The 16,608-nt window shown below is 35.6% G+C and overlaps 1 protein-coding gene across 1 annotated transcript in view; it reads left to right on the forward strand.

Moving 5' to 3' along the window:
• The first annotated feature begins 223 nt into the window (after positions 1–223).
• Positions 224–16,608, forward strand: part of LOC106051888 (uncharacterized) — a 49,788-nt gene continuing 33,403 nt past the window's right edge. Inside the window, exon 1 of the mRNA XM_056007171.1 lies at positions 224–536. The gene's annotated coding sequence lies outside the window, so the exon portion shown is untranslated. The remainder of the gene's footprint in view (positions 537–16,608) is intronic.

Consider the following 16,608-nt stretch of genomic DNA (forward strand, 5'->3'; position numbering starts at 1 on the left):
AATCATCTTCTTTTTTGAAGTAACGTATGTATTATATAAGATGTAGGCCTAAATGTGCTTTCAATAGTTATATTAGTTTTTGTAGACCTACATGTGCTTTCAATAGTTATATTAGTTAGTTTTTGTAGACCTACATGTGCTTTCAATAGCTTGAACATATTTCTTGAGTGCTTTGTACTTTATATTTATTGTAATGTTTACACTTCCAGATCAGTTCATAGACTCAAATCCTTTCTTTATTTGGTCGCACTGTAAACACTTTATCGATTGGATCGATCTGGGCGGGAGCCAATCGTAATCTGTAGATCGAATGTTTGAATGACAAACCCCCACCGAGTCAACGCAGGTTTTCTGAAGTCTGCACAACACTAGTTCCTGTTCAGCGACATACCTGACCAATAGATCTACTGTCTACATAATAAGTTCATGAGTCAAGTTATTATACGCTGTGACCATATACTTTAGAAAGAGATACTTGTGTTCGTTTGTGTTAGGAAAGAAACTGAACCTTGAATGTAAACATTTGACAAGAAAGGGTAAGTCTTGAATACTAATGATACTAATAAGGGCGTCTTCAAGTAAGAACATTTAACTAGATCGAAGAATTGGATGTGGCTGTGGGGGATTTTTATGAATAAAGTCTTTTGTGTATTCGTACAATACATTTTGAGACACTTAACGTAGATAAGTATTGTCTGCTTGGAAGTCACTTTAAGTTTTTCTATCTATCTATCTATCTATCTATCTATCTATCTATCTATCTATCTATCTATCTATCTATCTATCTATCTATCTATCTATCTATCTATCTATCTATCTGTCTGTCTGTCTGTCTGTCTATCTATCTATCTATCTATCTATCTATCTATCTATCTATCTATTTATATATCGAACCAAATTTTATCTTATCTTATCTAATCTAAAGTAATCTCTTATTTCATCCTGCTTCTAACAATTAGCTCACGTCAATCAAAGCCAGTCACTTAATCTCATGCCAAGAAATATAAAGATATAGCTCCCTCCCAGTCCTGACATCGAATGTCTGTCATGTAAACCCCAAGATCACGTGTCATCTATTGTTGAAAAAATAGCTTCACACAATCTCAAAACTATCCAGTCACATGACATGTATTTACCGGCACAACTGACAAACACAGGACGGGGTAAATTGAGTTTGTCTTCATTTTGATTTATACAATTAGCATGATTGATTCAAAAGTGCGGGACAAATAAATAGAATCTAGTCTTGCTGTGTATTTCTTAATGCATCGCAGAGAATTCATCACCAATTTTTTCTAGCTCAATCTAGCACTTTGCCATGTGTGTGTGTATGTGTGTGTGTGTGTTTGTCTTTTCTAAATTGTTTTTCAGTTCTATTGTTGAGGACATTTTTTTTTTCCATTTTTGTTCTATCGTATGTCATAGATTATAGACGTTACTTCACTAAGTACGTCCTAAGCATTTCATGTGTCAATCTAGTCTGTAGGTTATAAGGTAAGAGAAACAACTGTCTGTAGGTAGTATGAATATCTAATTAATGTCCGAGTCAAAATATGGCCTCATGTATAAAATGTATCTTTCAGAACACTTGGGCACGAGCTGCAAGTTCTAGGAAGTCATAAAGTGAAAATTTCGGAAAACAGTCAAAAACATGTGCACCTAATCTTTCTAATCTTTCTTAAACAGATTGTTTTTCAAATGATAACAATCTTACTTTCAGACTTGTCTAAGACTATCAACAGCTCATAGAAAGTCCTCATATAAACAACTCTTATCACTCACAGGACTATATATGCCAGAAGCCGGAATAGATCGCAACAATGGCATGTTTGACCTAATAAAGCAGCGTTTCTCAAGCCGAGAATGGTGCCACTGTCAAGGGGGCGCGAAGGCGATTTTTAGCGGCCCCCTAAAGTGGAAAAGACGCTATTAGTTTTGTGTGGAATGTCTGTCTGTCCGTCCGACCGTTCCTCCGTCCAATTAGATCTCATAAACTATTAAAGATAGTGAAAATCCGACATCATAATATTTTAGACCACTCAAAGTTCTGATGCAACGGCTACTTTTTTTTTTCTGAAAGCGAAAAAACTAATTTTTTAAATCATTTATGCAAGCAGTTTTTTCATAAAATACACCATTTTACAACTATTCAGTATTAATAGTAACAAGCTTTTTTGTAGGGGAGTCTACCATATTTACAATTTATTTATGCATATGGTTTTAGATTTTTTTGTCAAAACAATTTTTTTGTTTTTTTTGTTTACATATGTATTGCCAAGTGCTGTACGTTCTGTCCTACTAACTACAACATTTACTCAAAATAAATGGTTACCTTTTTTTAAAAGAGAAAAAAATCTATTTATTATATATATATAAGTTGGACATAATTTTAAACAACAATTAATAAGTAGTTTATCATATTATCGCGTAAACTGCCGGGTGACATTCAACCTATAGTACGCTTAACAAATCGAAAAAACATTTTTTTTTTATGGAAGTGTTTATTTCTTGAGGATTTGATAAGAGATTAGCGCCCTTTGCAAAACAATCAGATCACTCAGATATTTACTACTCGACTCATGGCGTATTTTGCAGGGCCGGCTTTAGGCCAATGCAACCTATGCGACCGCAGTGGGCCCCGCACTTTCAAAGGACCCGCGCTAATTCTAGGAGTAAATTATTAAATTAAACCATTTTTATAACTTATAACAGAATTCCCGCAGCCTCCTGATTTAAAATAACTGCTGAAGCCTACATTTCAATGCTCGGATCGCCAAATAATTCACATTTTTCTAAATTTTTCTTGATTTACATTGACGAACGTGTTCAGTAGATCCCCGAATATCAAATTAGAGCTACAGTATATTTTTCTTACATAATAGATAATTTGATATAGAATCATGGGCGTAGCCAGGATTTTTTTTCTGGGGGGGATTGTTGCCCCTCATCTTTAGCCAATATATATATATTATATATATATATATATATATATATATATATATATATATATATATATATATATATATATATATATTTGTATGTATGTGTGTGTGTGCGTACATAATTAATCATTATTACATTCTGACCCTTCTTTCGGAAGACGTTTATTGTTCCCTAGAATATGTTCTTCCTGGAGTTAGTGGAAAACTTGTAGACTCCCCGCCCTTGCCAGCAAAGGGGTCTGGGGGAGCTCTGGGAGCTCTATTTCCTGTATTGAAAGCTAACAAAATGCCTATTCTGAAATATCTACAGTGCATTATCCTGCTATTAAAAAGTTTTATTTCTAAAACCTAATGTCCTATTCTTACTGACTTAGATCCTCCAGCGCCGCTCGGCGCATTGGGCGGCTAGCTGTTTCCACAAAAATCTGTCACTGGCAATGTCTGAAGCCTCTTAAATTCCCACCTGCTCTGAGGACCTCCATGAAAGTGTGGCACCAAGTTGTACTAGAATGTCATCGCAACTCTTATTATATGTAACTCATTTTGTCGGAGAAATGTGTGACCTCTCTTGACTACGCTCTTGGAATTAAGATTTTATATCGAAAAGGGAAGTTTTTTCGTCAAAATCATCTGCTGGGGGGGGGGGGGTTTAAACTAAAAAATCTGTGGAGTTGTTTTTTTTAAATTCAAAACCCCATTTAGATACGCTCATAGAATTAGGTGACTGTAGTTTGCTTTAGAAAAATATTGAAGAGAGAGGTTTTTAACCTCAAAACTCTCTGTAGGGGGATTTTAAACTCAAAACCATCTGGTGGGGTTTTAAGCTTTAAAAAAAAAGCCATCTGGGGGAGGGTGTGTGAATGAAGGTTGAATGGTGTAAGATTGCAGAATGCGAATGTCGTGTAATGCTGGGTTCTTGCTTCCTGAAGTACTCTTGACACGTGACAAGACAAATATTATAAACTGACTGAAGTCCGTTTCAGCAGACAAATATGAAGTTTATTTTACCACACAATAATAATAATACTGCACTCCTTGTTAGTGCTACAAGTCAAGAAACAATAAACAAAATCCTATCCGCATAACAGCGGTGTCAAATGTATCCAATATATGTTAGTTACAAATCACGTCCGCATCTCAGCGGGTAACACTGTGCAGAAATATAGATCAACTAATACATGTCTCAAAAGACCACTGGCAACAACTGCCCACAAGTTACTTTCTAACTGAAATTACTACAGACTTTTCTAAGTCGCTACTGTCCATCCCGGACCAAAATATACTTTACCACTCGGTCCCAAGAATACCACTTGACTTAACTAACTTGACTTCACTTGTCTGCTTGACTTCACTGACTGAACTCAAAGTCTAACTTTATTCATTCTACTTCCTGTTTTCTACATCAGGAATTCCACGTGTCTTTTAAACTCTTAACATGACGTGAACTTTAGATCATGCAATGTCAACTAAGACTGTGACAGGGTGGTTGAAACTCAAAACCTCCCATTGGCTTGGCTACGCTCAAAGAATTTTAGTGTGTAATTAGCTTTTTATTAAAGAGGTATTTTTTAGCATCAACCCCCGCTGAAAAAGGGGGGGGGGGTAAACTCAAAACCCCTTTGGCTACGCTCATAGCATTTTGAGTGTGTAATTTGCTTTTTTATATTGAAGAGGTATTTTTTAGCTTCAAATCCCGCTGAAGGGGGGTTTAAACTCAAAACCCATTAGGCTATGCTCATAGCATTTTGAGTGCGTAATTGGCTTTTTTTGTATATTGAAGAGGGGGTTTTATCGTAAATTTCGGAGGGGGTTTTAACATCAAAATCTTCCTTAGCTATGCTCTTGGAATTTGGGGATTGTCATTAGTATTTTTTTTTTGTTTTATACAAGAGGGGGATTTAACTGCAAAACCTCCTGGTAGGGAGTTTTAAACTCAAAACCCCCTTGGCTGTGCTGGGGCAGGTGATGGTTTAGTTTTAAAATCTCACCTAAAATAAACAAAATCAAAGCAAAAGATCAGTCAGTAAATTCCGCCCCCCCCCCCACAGAGGGGGGAAATCATTTCGGTAGGGGGGTTTGAACCCCACCCCCGGCTACGCCCATATATATAATAGAATATTATTGTATATCATAGTATAAACTAGATCTAGAATAGAGTTTAGATTTATAATACATTCTTGTTTTACACAATAGAATATGAGAAATCATTTCGGCATTTTAAAATTAAAGACGAAAGAATTTGGCACGTGCCATTGTTTCTACTCTGTTGGAATGGTGAAACAGACTTATGACTTTGTCACAGTTCTAGTGTCAGAAGTCAATAAAACATTGTTATCTGTAGGTCTCTACTTGATCTAGACTTGACTTGATCTTATACACCCTGACAACATTGAAAGGTTTATCTCTTGGCATGTCTGTAGTCGGGCTGTGTGTTTATATGTGTAGGTTTTATCGTAATACACAATATACAGCTTAATATTAAGCCTTCAAAATTATAGAGGGGAACAAAAATTCTTTATTCATCCTTTAATGATCTTTTAGCTTTTTAGGTGGGTTTTTTTTTTTTTGGTGTAATTGCATCATTTTAAAGACAGATTGATAATCTTATCCTCGAAGCAGAACGTTTTGGCGCAGACGTTATGACGCGGGACGTTTAGACGCGAAATGTTTCAGTCACATTATGTTCATTTTATGTCTTTAAGAAAAATGACAGGTCTACATATCTTCTATGTTTAGTGTGTGTGTTTGTGCTTAGGTCTACCTATTATGTACAGAACAATAGTGTGTTGTTGTTTTTTTAACCATTAGATTTGAGATTTAAGTTCAGTTTGTAGTTATTGTTATATGCATAGGCCCTAGAAGGCTTGTCTTCGGGCCCGAAGATTAATGAAAAGGGCAGTTTTTCACGTAGCTAATTAACCCCAGCTGCGACCTACATATTTTGCCACAACCAGTGCAGACATAACGATTGTCTGCCGATGCTCGATTCTCTTTTTGTCGTCTGCGTCTGTCCTCGACAGTTGATTTTAAACCATCTACCAAAAGAAAGTTGTCATTCAAAAGTAAGATGTAGAGAATATCTGAGTCACAGGGGTGAAGCTAGGGATTAGGGGGCCCGTGGGGATTGATCTTTTTTAGGGCCCCTGCATTTTGACATGAGATAATGTACTTAATAAATATATTTCTAAATTTCAGTTGGTACCGTATATAAGTAAAATTAACAAAAAATAATCTAAATAATCAGTAAGACTCTTTAGTAAACAATACCGTTGTTTGTAGGCGAGATAATGTACAAGTGACAAATCTCAATGGACCTCATTCACGAATCGTAAACAAACAACATTTAGTCACGTGATAATATTGATAAAACAACGGGAAAAAACTGTCACGTGATAGCTATTGTGTATACAAAAAATTAGATCGTAATTTGTATAGAAGAGATAGAGAATCACGTGGCTAAATGTTGTTTGTTTACGATTGGTGAATGAGGTCCATTCATATGGCCTCACGTCGTGCTTTCTGTGCTACAAAGGCCACACAATAACACCATCTAGATCAATGCTGTCTAGTCTGGTTGACTCCACGTGAATAGCAAGATTAAATTACAAAGGCGTAATATCAAACATATAATGTAAAATAACTTTCATTTGGGGGAACCCCTCAAGTAGGGGCCCGGGTTAGGGTTACATTTGAATTCGGACCCTCCCCTTCCCCCACCATAGCCACCCTAGCAACGCCACTGCTGAGTCAGAGAGTGTCCGACTATAGTGTGCGTTCAAAAAAATAATTGAAACAATCGATGCATAGTTAAGTGCCAACGAAAATGATTTACTTAATGTCTAGTACCTTCAACTAAAAAAAAGAGAAAACTAATGAATGTCACACTGTGCGTTTCACACATCTCACTAGAGTTTACGAAAGCGAGGAAAGCATGCCAATATTCTGGTCTCAGCCAATATTCTGGTCTCAGCCAATATTCTGATCTCAGCCAATATTCTGATCTCAGCCAATATTCTGGTCTCAGCCAATATTCTGACCTCTCAGCCAATATTCTGGTCTCAGCCAATATTCTGACCTCTCAGCCAATATTCTGACCTCTCAGCCAGTATTCTGACCTCTCAGCCAATATTCTGACCTCTCAGCCAATATTCTGACCTCTCAGCCAATATTCTGACCTCTCAGCCAATATTCTGATCTCAGCCAATATTCTGACCTCTCAGCCAATATTCTGGTCTCAGCCAATATTCTGACCTCTCAGCCAATATTCTGACCTCTCAGCCAATATTCTGACCTCTCAGCCAATATTCTGACCTCTCAGCCAATATTCTGACCTCTCAGCCAATATTCTGACCTCTCATGGTTTGCACGTTTTACGTTTCGAATGTTTACTCAGCATTGAAGATGATTACATCCTAGCCCAACTCCTCCACCAGAATGGCGTATTTTGTGTGGAAACGCAAACTCAGAATCGTCCCCCTAAAAGGTCCCCCCAAGTAGGTAAAAAGATAGGATTCAATATTTTCATCAGGACTGTCAGAAGCTAGGAAGTATCAGCTACCACCATCCTCCCTCTCTCCACACCAAATAGACTTGCGCGGGGTGAAAGTAGTCCCGGTAGGATTCTATTGTTAGTACGGCTGACGGTGATACTGCAAGGTGCGGAGAGATCTATTTATGTTGTAATTGTTCTACATTGTTAATGTTCATATGTTTTCATTGACTCAATTGTTATTGTGTTATTAAATGATCATCTAGTTGAGGATTGTTGAAGCGCTTTCATGGCCTCAAGTCTTGTTTAGATTGTCTGTAGTCTGTATTATATTAAACAAAAGGAATTCTTTATTTTTAAAACTGAAAAATAAACGTCATTTAGCTCGTATAACAGAAAACACGTAATTTAATTCTCTAGGAAGACCATCTATATTAAAAAAAATTGCTTTCAGAAAATAAAGGTTGCCATTGCAAAATATTATGAAATCAAATTGTCAATATCTTATCTAGTTTTTGAGATTGAACTAAATTTGAGGGATGAACGGACAGACAGACCACACAAAACTAATGGCACCTTTCGAGGGCCGCTCAAAAAGGAGTGGAGTGGTAAGGAATGTGTGTGTGTGTGTGGGGGGGATGGAGGGTAAATGCAAGAGGAAATACTCAATCATTCAATGTCCACACGCGATATTTTAGATCTCTCTCGTTATAAAAATCAAACTATCAGTTTATATTATCAATAATGTTGTATCAACAAAAGGACCACGTTCAATATAATACATTATCAATTCCACTAGAAAAAGATCAATCAATAGTTCTTCAGTTCAAAGAAAAATATCGATTGAATGATTCAAACATTCTACAATTTATTTAATTTATTTTTAAAAATTTAATGAGACACTCCACTACATATTATCTTGTAGATACACCTTTATCATATAGTATCATGTAGATACTTTTTGTATCATATATTATCTTGTATATACGAATTGTATCACATACTTTCTGGTATATATTCCTTTATATATTATCATTTAGATACTTTTTGTATCATAAAATATCTTTTAGATACTCCTTGCATCATATGATTTCTTGTACATACTCTTTGTCTGACATACTGTCCTATAGATATTTCTTGTTTGACATACTGTCCTATAGATATTCCTTGTCTGACATACTGCCTTATAGATATTCCTTGTTTGACATACTGTCTTATAGATATTCCTTGTCTGACATACTGTCTTATAGATATTTCTTGTCTGACATACTGTCTTATAAATATTCCTTGTTTGACATACTGTCTTATAGATATTTCTTGTCTGACATACTGTCTTATAGATATTCCTTGTCTGACATACTGTCTTATAGATATTTCTTGTCTGACATACTGTCTTATAGATATTCCTTGTTTGACATACTGTCTTATAGATATTTCTTGTCTGACATACTGTCTTATAGATATTTCTTGTCTGACATACTGTCTTATAGATATTTCTTGTCTGACATACTAACTTATAGATATTTATTGTCTGACAAACTGTCTTATAGATATTTCTTGTCTGACATACTGTCTTATAGATATTTCTTGTCTGACATACTGTCTTATGGATATTTCTTGTCTGACATACTGTCTTATAGATATTTCTTGTCTGACATACTAACTTGTAGATATTCCTTCATTCACATACAATCTGTTACGTTGTATGATTGATGTAATGAGAGAAGCAGTAGTTTTGGTGCAGGCCCCTTCACTTTTTCTTAAGTTTTAATAAAAATCCGCTTATTAATAATATCCCTTTCTTACTACTACTACTTGTCAAATACATAGTACAGTCAAGAAGAAAGAAATAGAATACTTTTACATTTGATCTCATTTTTCATAATAAAAAACAACAACATTTAAAATGCATATTTGAGAACAAAAAAGTTTTTGTTTGAGTTTGTGGAGGATAAGGTCCTGGGTTGAGACACTGACGTGGATTTGGAGATTTGCTTCTATAATACGGACACGCTACAGGTGGAAACGTCTTAATCACGGCAATGTTACCAACAGTAAGATTTAAAATAGTTTTGTGGGGAAAAAATTAAACATAGAAAAAAATATAAACAAATAAAACGTAAAAGCTTATGACCTGTCAAACTGTGGATGTTTTTTTTTTAAAGCTTATATCAACTGACGCTTTCTGTCTTGTCAAAAGTTTGAACACATTATTTCTTCGACACCCAACTCTCGGATCAAGATGAAACTTTGCACAACTATTTCTTGTACTTGACAAAACAAGAACCAATAAAATAAATTTAATCAAATAGTTAATTAATTAATTATTTTGTTTGGTATCGAACAAGCATTGAAAGAAATTGTACTTGACTGGTGTCGCGGTATAAGTTGAATTAGTCTCCTTTATACTTTGTGCAGAGAATTAAGTCGTCGTTTAAAATTTTGAAACTAAGAATAGATATCTATAAAACTTTTTATTTTCAGAAACACTTCGCTGGCACAGTGGTTAGTGTATTGGCTTGAGGAGGCTTGAGCCTTCGAGTTCGAATTCAAGTGTCGTACAGTTTGTTTTTTTTAATGTGTAAATATAGAATGCATTTAAAAAGCTATTACAGTTACTTCAACCTTTCATCCCCTCCCTACACATCTATCCCAACTGGTCTTTACAAATGATAGGAACATCGCGTAGTGCACTAAACAAAAACTGTTGGTCAAATATTTCTTATTGCACAGATGTTTTTGTATATTTAATCTAAATCTAATACAACTTGAATCACATGACTGATGATCCAAACTAATTGATCCAACTACACTTAAAGATTTTTAAAAAAAATAATTTACATTTTTCTTGTTTTTATTTCTAATTTGGAGGCCCCTATATTGTGGAGTCTCCTGGGGGAGGGGGGGGGAAGCCCCGCCTGCCCACCCTTAAATTCGTCCCTGACATTCAAATCAAATCATGCTCGCGTCTCCTTATACAGTCACTATATTTCCTGAGCCTCGTCTGCTACCAGATGTGACCTATTGATCAGTAAGGCAGAAGTAACATGTTATTTTGAATATCATTCAGATCTAATGTGTATCTAATCGTTCAATAGACATTATAGTTACAGGTGAAGATAGCCACTATAACATTAAAGATAAATCCATCTTGATAGAGCGGCAGTAAAATATGCATTCTCCCTGTGATAGTATTCACTATCAATTAATAGTCTGTTAGTAGTAGTATGCATCGAGTTAGTCTTTTCTTTCTTGCATTGAGGTATGCTTTGAGAGCATGACTGCATGGTCTATGACTGCATGGTCTATGACTGCATGGTCTATAAGAAGAATGAAAGGAGTCACGAGTTGATATTTGCAGAATGGGGAGATACCCTAAACAAAGTATTCAGATTTATTTATTTCAGATACCCAAAACAAAGTATTCAGATGCCCTATACAAAGTATTCAGATGCCCTATACAAAGTATTCAGATGCCCTATACAAAGTATTCTCTTTGTATTTGTAGAGTATCCGGTTTCAGCATCTGATAATTTCATTCTTATTTAAAATACAAAATCAAATGCCCCAAATATTTTTGCATTAGATTGCTGCGTGTTAATCATTTTAGCTACGTGAAAGTTTTTTCCCCTTGTATTTTAAGAATTGTATCTCAAGGCGAATTGTGTTTGGTTTAGTTTCTAGTTTCTTGTGATTTATTATTTATTGTATTTTGTCTCTTTGTCTTCTCGTTGATGTTGCGCTTTCAACGAATTGGAATTGAATCTGCAACATCAAAATGTTACTTCTGACATGGCTAATTGTGTTTTTAGTTTAATTTGTTTTTCTCCTTGTCCAATGGAAAACACAAATATAGATCTAATTTTAAGATCAAATATCTAGTTCTAAGAACAAATCAAGAACAAATTCGAAGCCAAATAAAGAACTGATTCTGTGAACAAACAGAGAACTAATTCTGAGGAATAGATTACAAATATTCTTTTCTAAGAACAAATAGAGAACTAATTCTGAGAAATAGAGTACAGATATTCCATTCTGAGAACAAAGAGAGAACTAATTCTGAGAATAAAGAGAGAACTAATTCTGAGAACAAATAGAGAACTGATTCTAGGAACAAATCAACAACTAATTCTGAGAAATAGAGTACAGATATTCCGATTCTAAGAACAAATAGAGAACGTATATTCAATTCTGAGATCAGATAGAGAAACGATATTTGATTCTGAGAACAAATAGAGAAACGATATTCGATTCTGAGAACAAAAAGAGAAACGATATTCGATTCTGAGAACAAACAGAGAAACGATATTTGATTCTGAGAACAAATAGAGAAACGATATTCGATTCTGAGAACAAATAGAGAAACGATATTCGATTCTGAGAACAAATAGAGAAACGATATTTGATTCTGAGACCAAATAGAGACCTGAAAACAAATATTGATCAATTCAATCTAATAGATATAGATATCTAATTCTGAGAACAATTCAATATCTTATTATGCATTATTAATTTGTGTGATAGGCCTATTTAGCTACAGACTAACCAGTTTTGACATTAGTTCTTAGTAGACAGTTGTGTTCCCTCTTTTTCTTGTTAACTCTGTAAAACTAGTAACTAGAAGGGATCTTATTCTGAGAACCAGTAGGGGTCTTATTCTGAGAACCAGTAGGGGTCTTATTCTAAGAACCAGTAGGGGTCTTATTCTGAGAACCAGTAGTTATCTTATTTTGAGAACCAGTAGGGATCTTATTCTGAGAACCAGTAGGGATCTTATTCTGAGAACCAGTAAGGATCTTATTATGAGAATCAGTAAGGATCTTATTATGAGAACCAGTAGGGATCTTATTATGAGAACCAGTAGGAATCTTATTATGAGAACCAGTAGGGATCTTATTCTGAGAACCAGTAGGGATCTTATTCTGAGAACCAGTAGGGATCTAATGTTGAGCAGAAATAGAGAATTGATTCGGGAAATATTGATATCTTCATGCTTATGGTTAGGGTTATTTTGTCTCCCATAGTTCTCCCCATAGTTCTCCCATAGTTCTCCCATAGTTCCCGTTTGGTCTTTTCATCGCTTTTGTGTTTATTTTACTTCAAAATAAAAAGCCACAAGTTTTGTTTTTGAATCAATGATATTAACAACAAAAAACTTCAGAGAACAGAATCCTTGGCACTCTTTTCATTCCGAGTTTGTATAATGTGAGCCGGTGTCAATTTACAAATGAGCAAGACCAGTGTAAATATTAACAAAACCGGTGTACTGTAAATTTATGCTATAAAGAAAAGATAACAAAAGTTGTAACTGTTTTTTTTATTATTAAACAAAACCCTAGCAAGAGACTACGTCACGTGATTGTGTGTTGACTCAACACTACACTTTTGAAGTTTTCCTAAAGCATCGGATAACAGACTTGAATAGAGGCAAATATCCTGTCACAGTTCTGTATGCTATCTCGCGCGTTGGGTTGTTGGAGTAATCTCATGCGATACAGATTTTAAAGATCAAAACTGGAATGTGAAGGGGAACGACTCTCATAACACGAAACCAGCAGGCTATTTGGTTAAAAGTAGGGTTATGATTTTTTTTTTTTTTTTGCTCGATTTATTGATATTTGGGCGATGTCTATTTTTATTCATATTTGTTTGTTTTGTTGATATTGGAGCGAGGTCTACTTTTATTCATAGTTATCCAGCTTTTTAATATTTGGGTTATCTCTAGTTTTATTCATAGTTATGCATCGGTCAATTTTTGAGTTATGTCTAGTTTTATTCATATTTGTTTTGTTTTGTTGATATTCGGGTGATGTTACTTTTATTCCTATCCATCTATATCATAGACTTTATGGCTGGTTGGAAGGGACGCATCAGGGAAGAGGGAGATAAAGTTTCGCTGGTTTAAAAAGTTGAACATGACTTGATTTATATAGCTTCTGGTATATACTAGATTGGAGCAACTGTAACAAACGATAGTGTATAATTAGTGTATGCAGATCGATAGAAAAAATCAATAGTGTACACATCAGCAGTGGCGTCACTGGAGGGGGAGATACGGATGCGACATTGTTACCAATGTAAAAGTAATTCAATTCAGTGACGTTGTTTCATCTTTTAAGTGAAACCTATTTTTCGTGAAATACATCAGCAACAAAAGAGATTCACAAAGAAAACATTTCAATTCTAGAGTCTGACACCCTCTAACGTCAGAACGGACAAATGTTTCTTGAGAAAAGTACCGTCGTCCTATTGCCGTCTTTTGCGTGAACTGAACATGCCCGCCACAAGACGACTTGCTGAAGACGCCGATCAAGCTCATTCCAAACCTGTTCACACTGCCTCGTCTCTCACAGCTAAGTATGAACTCGTCCCAACTCTTCTTGATTGAATTCTACTGGACTTGAAATCTTAATGCGTTGTAGACGCCAGGAGAAAGAGTTTCTGAAGCTCAGAAATAAAACAAAAGATCGGCGGTTTGTCTTTTCCCCCGACAACTCTGAGTGAATTACAGCTCTCCCACCCACCCCCCACCCCCGGACCTCTTATCTGACCAAGTAGGTGGTGAACGTAACATTTTTGGTTGTAAAAGTTTGAGCAACACTTAGACTTAGGCCCTCTCGCGCCGTTCGGCGCATAGGGCGCAAGCTCTTTCCACGAAGATTGATCTACAACTCCATAACCAGGCTAGGCGACTATTGATGATCTCATACATAGAAATACTGTACAGAGATGTGAGCATCACTTACCTAAATACATTCTTATAATTTTCTTTCGTATCTTTAATTCTGAGTATTTGCGTCTAAATCTGCCAAACTTACCACAGTGTAGCCCATTCAAATGAGAGATATCGCTATTTGCGTTTTTCTGGACCACATGGACAGTTGTTTTAAAAGTTTTTGTCCGGACATAAGCTTAAAAAATAGTATTACTTAAGATTATTTTTTAAACTAATTGCATGAAAACCGAACAAAAAAAGATTAATGCCAAATCAATTCTCAGAAAAGCACAATGAGCATGAAACATTGAGGGGATTCCCTGGGGCAATGTAAATATTGAAATCTGCAGGTTCTCATTGAGATAAAGGAACAAAATGAATTCCTATCCCACTAGTAAAGATAACATGGAAGGTCATGTCTAAATGTCGGACAAAGGTGTTTACCCGGAACTGAAATTGACGTTACCATGACAGCATGTGATAACAGGAACTTGCGTATGCATGGAATGTAGCCAACCGATGATTCTCCGATATCCTCCCCCCCCCCCTCCCCATTCGCGTCCTTAGGAGATGTGGGATCGAGTAGTTAGGACTAGGGATGACCTAACTAGTGATTAGTGATCACATGGCTGGTCATCACGTGACACGTGATCACGTGACCATGCTCTTCGTACACGAATATTGGTGATGTTATGACTAACTGTAGACTATAGAGTAATAGTAATTTATTGAAGTCAAGAGTGCAATCCCAGAATTCATACGTGTAAAAGTTTTATAAGATCAATTGTTTCTCGATTATAATGGCCTATTATTTACATATATTTGTTGACAGTGAACTATTACCATTATAACTGTGTTTATGACAATTCTGAGTGAGCATATTTGGTCCAATGACTCGTGGTTAGAGTCCCACTGTCAACATTCCCTGAGACCTAGTCTTCCAAGCGTACAAATGTGTCAATACAGCTAAGTAGAGTCAATATCCCAATGAACCATTCACGATAGATATATTACCGTTTTGGAAGGGTAGAGAGCACACATATAATGTATTCAAACGTTGCATTGGGCACCAATGTCAAGGTCGAAAGATGTGCTTCCCATCAGACCTTTCGTTTCACGTGCAAGCTAAAAGGTCAAAATGACCATATTTGAACTGCGCATGTTCATCCATTACATAGCTCACTTGAACCAGACCTGGTCATGGGTTTGTAAACTCACCGGAAGTCCTACATTTTCTCGCTTGGTCAGCTCTCGTGCTGGATACGTTCAACGATTAGTTACACTCTTAAATAAACAATGAAACCAAACAGGAGCTCGACCTAACAGAATAGCGTTATGTTTGGGCCGCTGGGACATTTTAGTGTATGACATCATACTACTGTCGTTATTACGACCACGACCAGGGCTTGAGTATTTAAAGATCAAATGAAATGTTTCTAGAGCGAGGTGCTCAAGTGTTGTTTTGTTTGTTTTGAAACTCTAGCCAAGTCTACCATAGCCACACATGGTGTGCTAATCATTTAGAAACCAGTTCATATCATCGTGTTGCATTTTATCAATACAAAAAAGTTGCTCATTGATAGTCCAACAGACTGGATGTCGATCTACTTTATCCCTACTTTTAACTACTTTATTCTTAAGTTGATCTACTTTATCCCTATGTAGGTCTACTTTATCCCTAAGTTGATTTACTTTATCCCTATGTTGATCTTCTTTATTTCTATGTTGATCTACTTTATCGCTATGTTGGTCTACTTTATCCCTAAGTTGGTCTACTTTATGCCTATGTTGATCAACTTTATCTCTAAGTTGATCTACTTTATCCCTAAGTTGATCTACTTTATCCCTAAGTTGATCTACTTTATCCCTAAGTTGATCTACTTTATCCCTAAGTTGATCTACTTTATTCCTATGTTGATCAACTTTATCCCTATGTTGATCTAATTATCCTTATGTTGATCTACTTTATCCTTATGTTGATCTACTTTATTCCTATGTTGATCTACTTTATCCCTATGTTGATCTACTTTATCCCTATGTTGATCTACTTTATCCCTATGTTGATTTGCCTTATCCTTACGTTAATCTACCATGTATACGTAAAAAGATGTATATGTTTTTTTAGCGGCCCCCGAAAGGTGAAAAGACGCTATTAGTTTTGTGTGGAATGTCTGTCCGTCCGTCCGTCCCGTTTGATCTCGTTAACTAGAAAAGATGATTCAAAGTTCTGATGCAATGGCTACTTTTTTTCTTTTCTGAAAGCGGAAACTTTTTTCTTTAAATCATTGATGCAAGCAGTTCTTTCATAAAAATACACCACTTTTACAACTATTCACTATTAATAGTAACAAACACTTGAGGTTCTTTAGAAGGGGAGTAGCCTATTTACTATATTTTTGACACATGTATGCAAATGGTTTTAGATTTTTTTTCAAAAAAAAATTTTTTACATTTGTATTGCG

The sequence above is a fragment of the Biomphalaria glabrata genome, chromosome 12 (genome assembly GCF_947242115.1).
Source record: "Biomphalaria glabrata chromosome 12, xgBioGlab47.1, whole genome shotgun sequence".
Lineage (NCBI taxonomy): Eukaryota > Metazoa > Mollusca > Gastropoda > Planorbidae > Biomphalaria > Biomphalaria glabrata.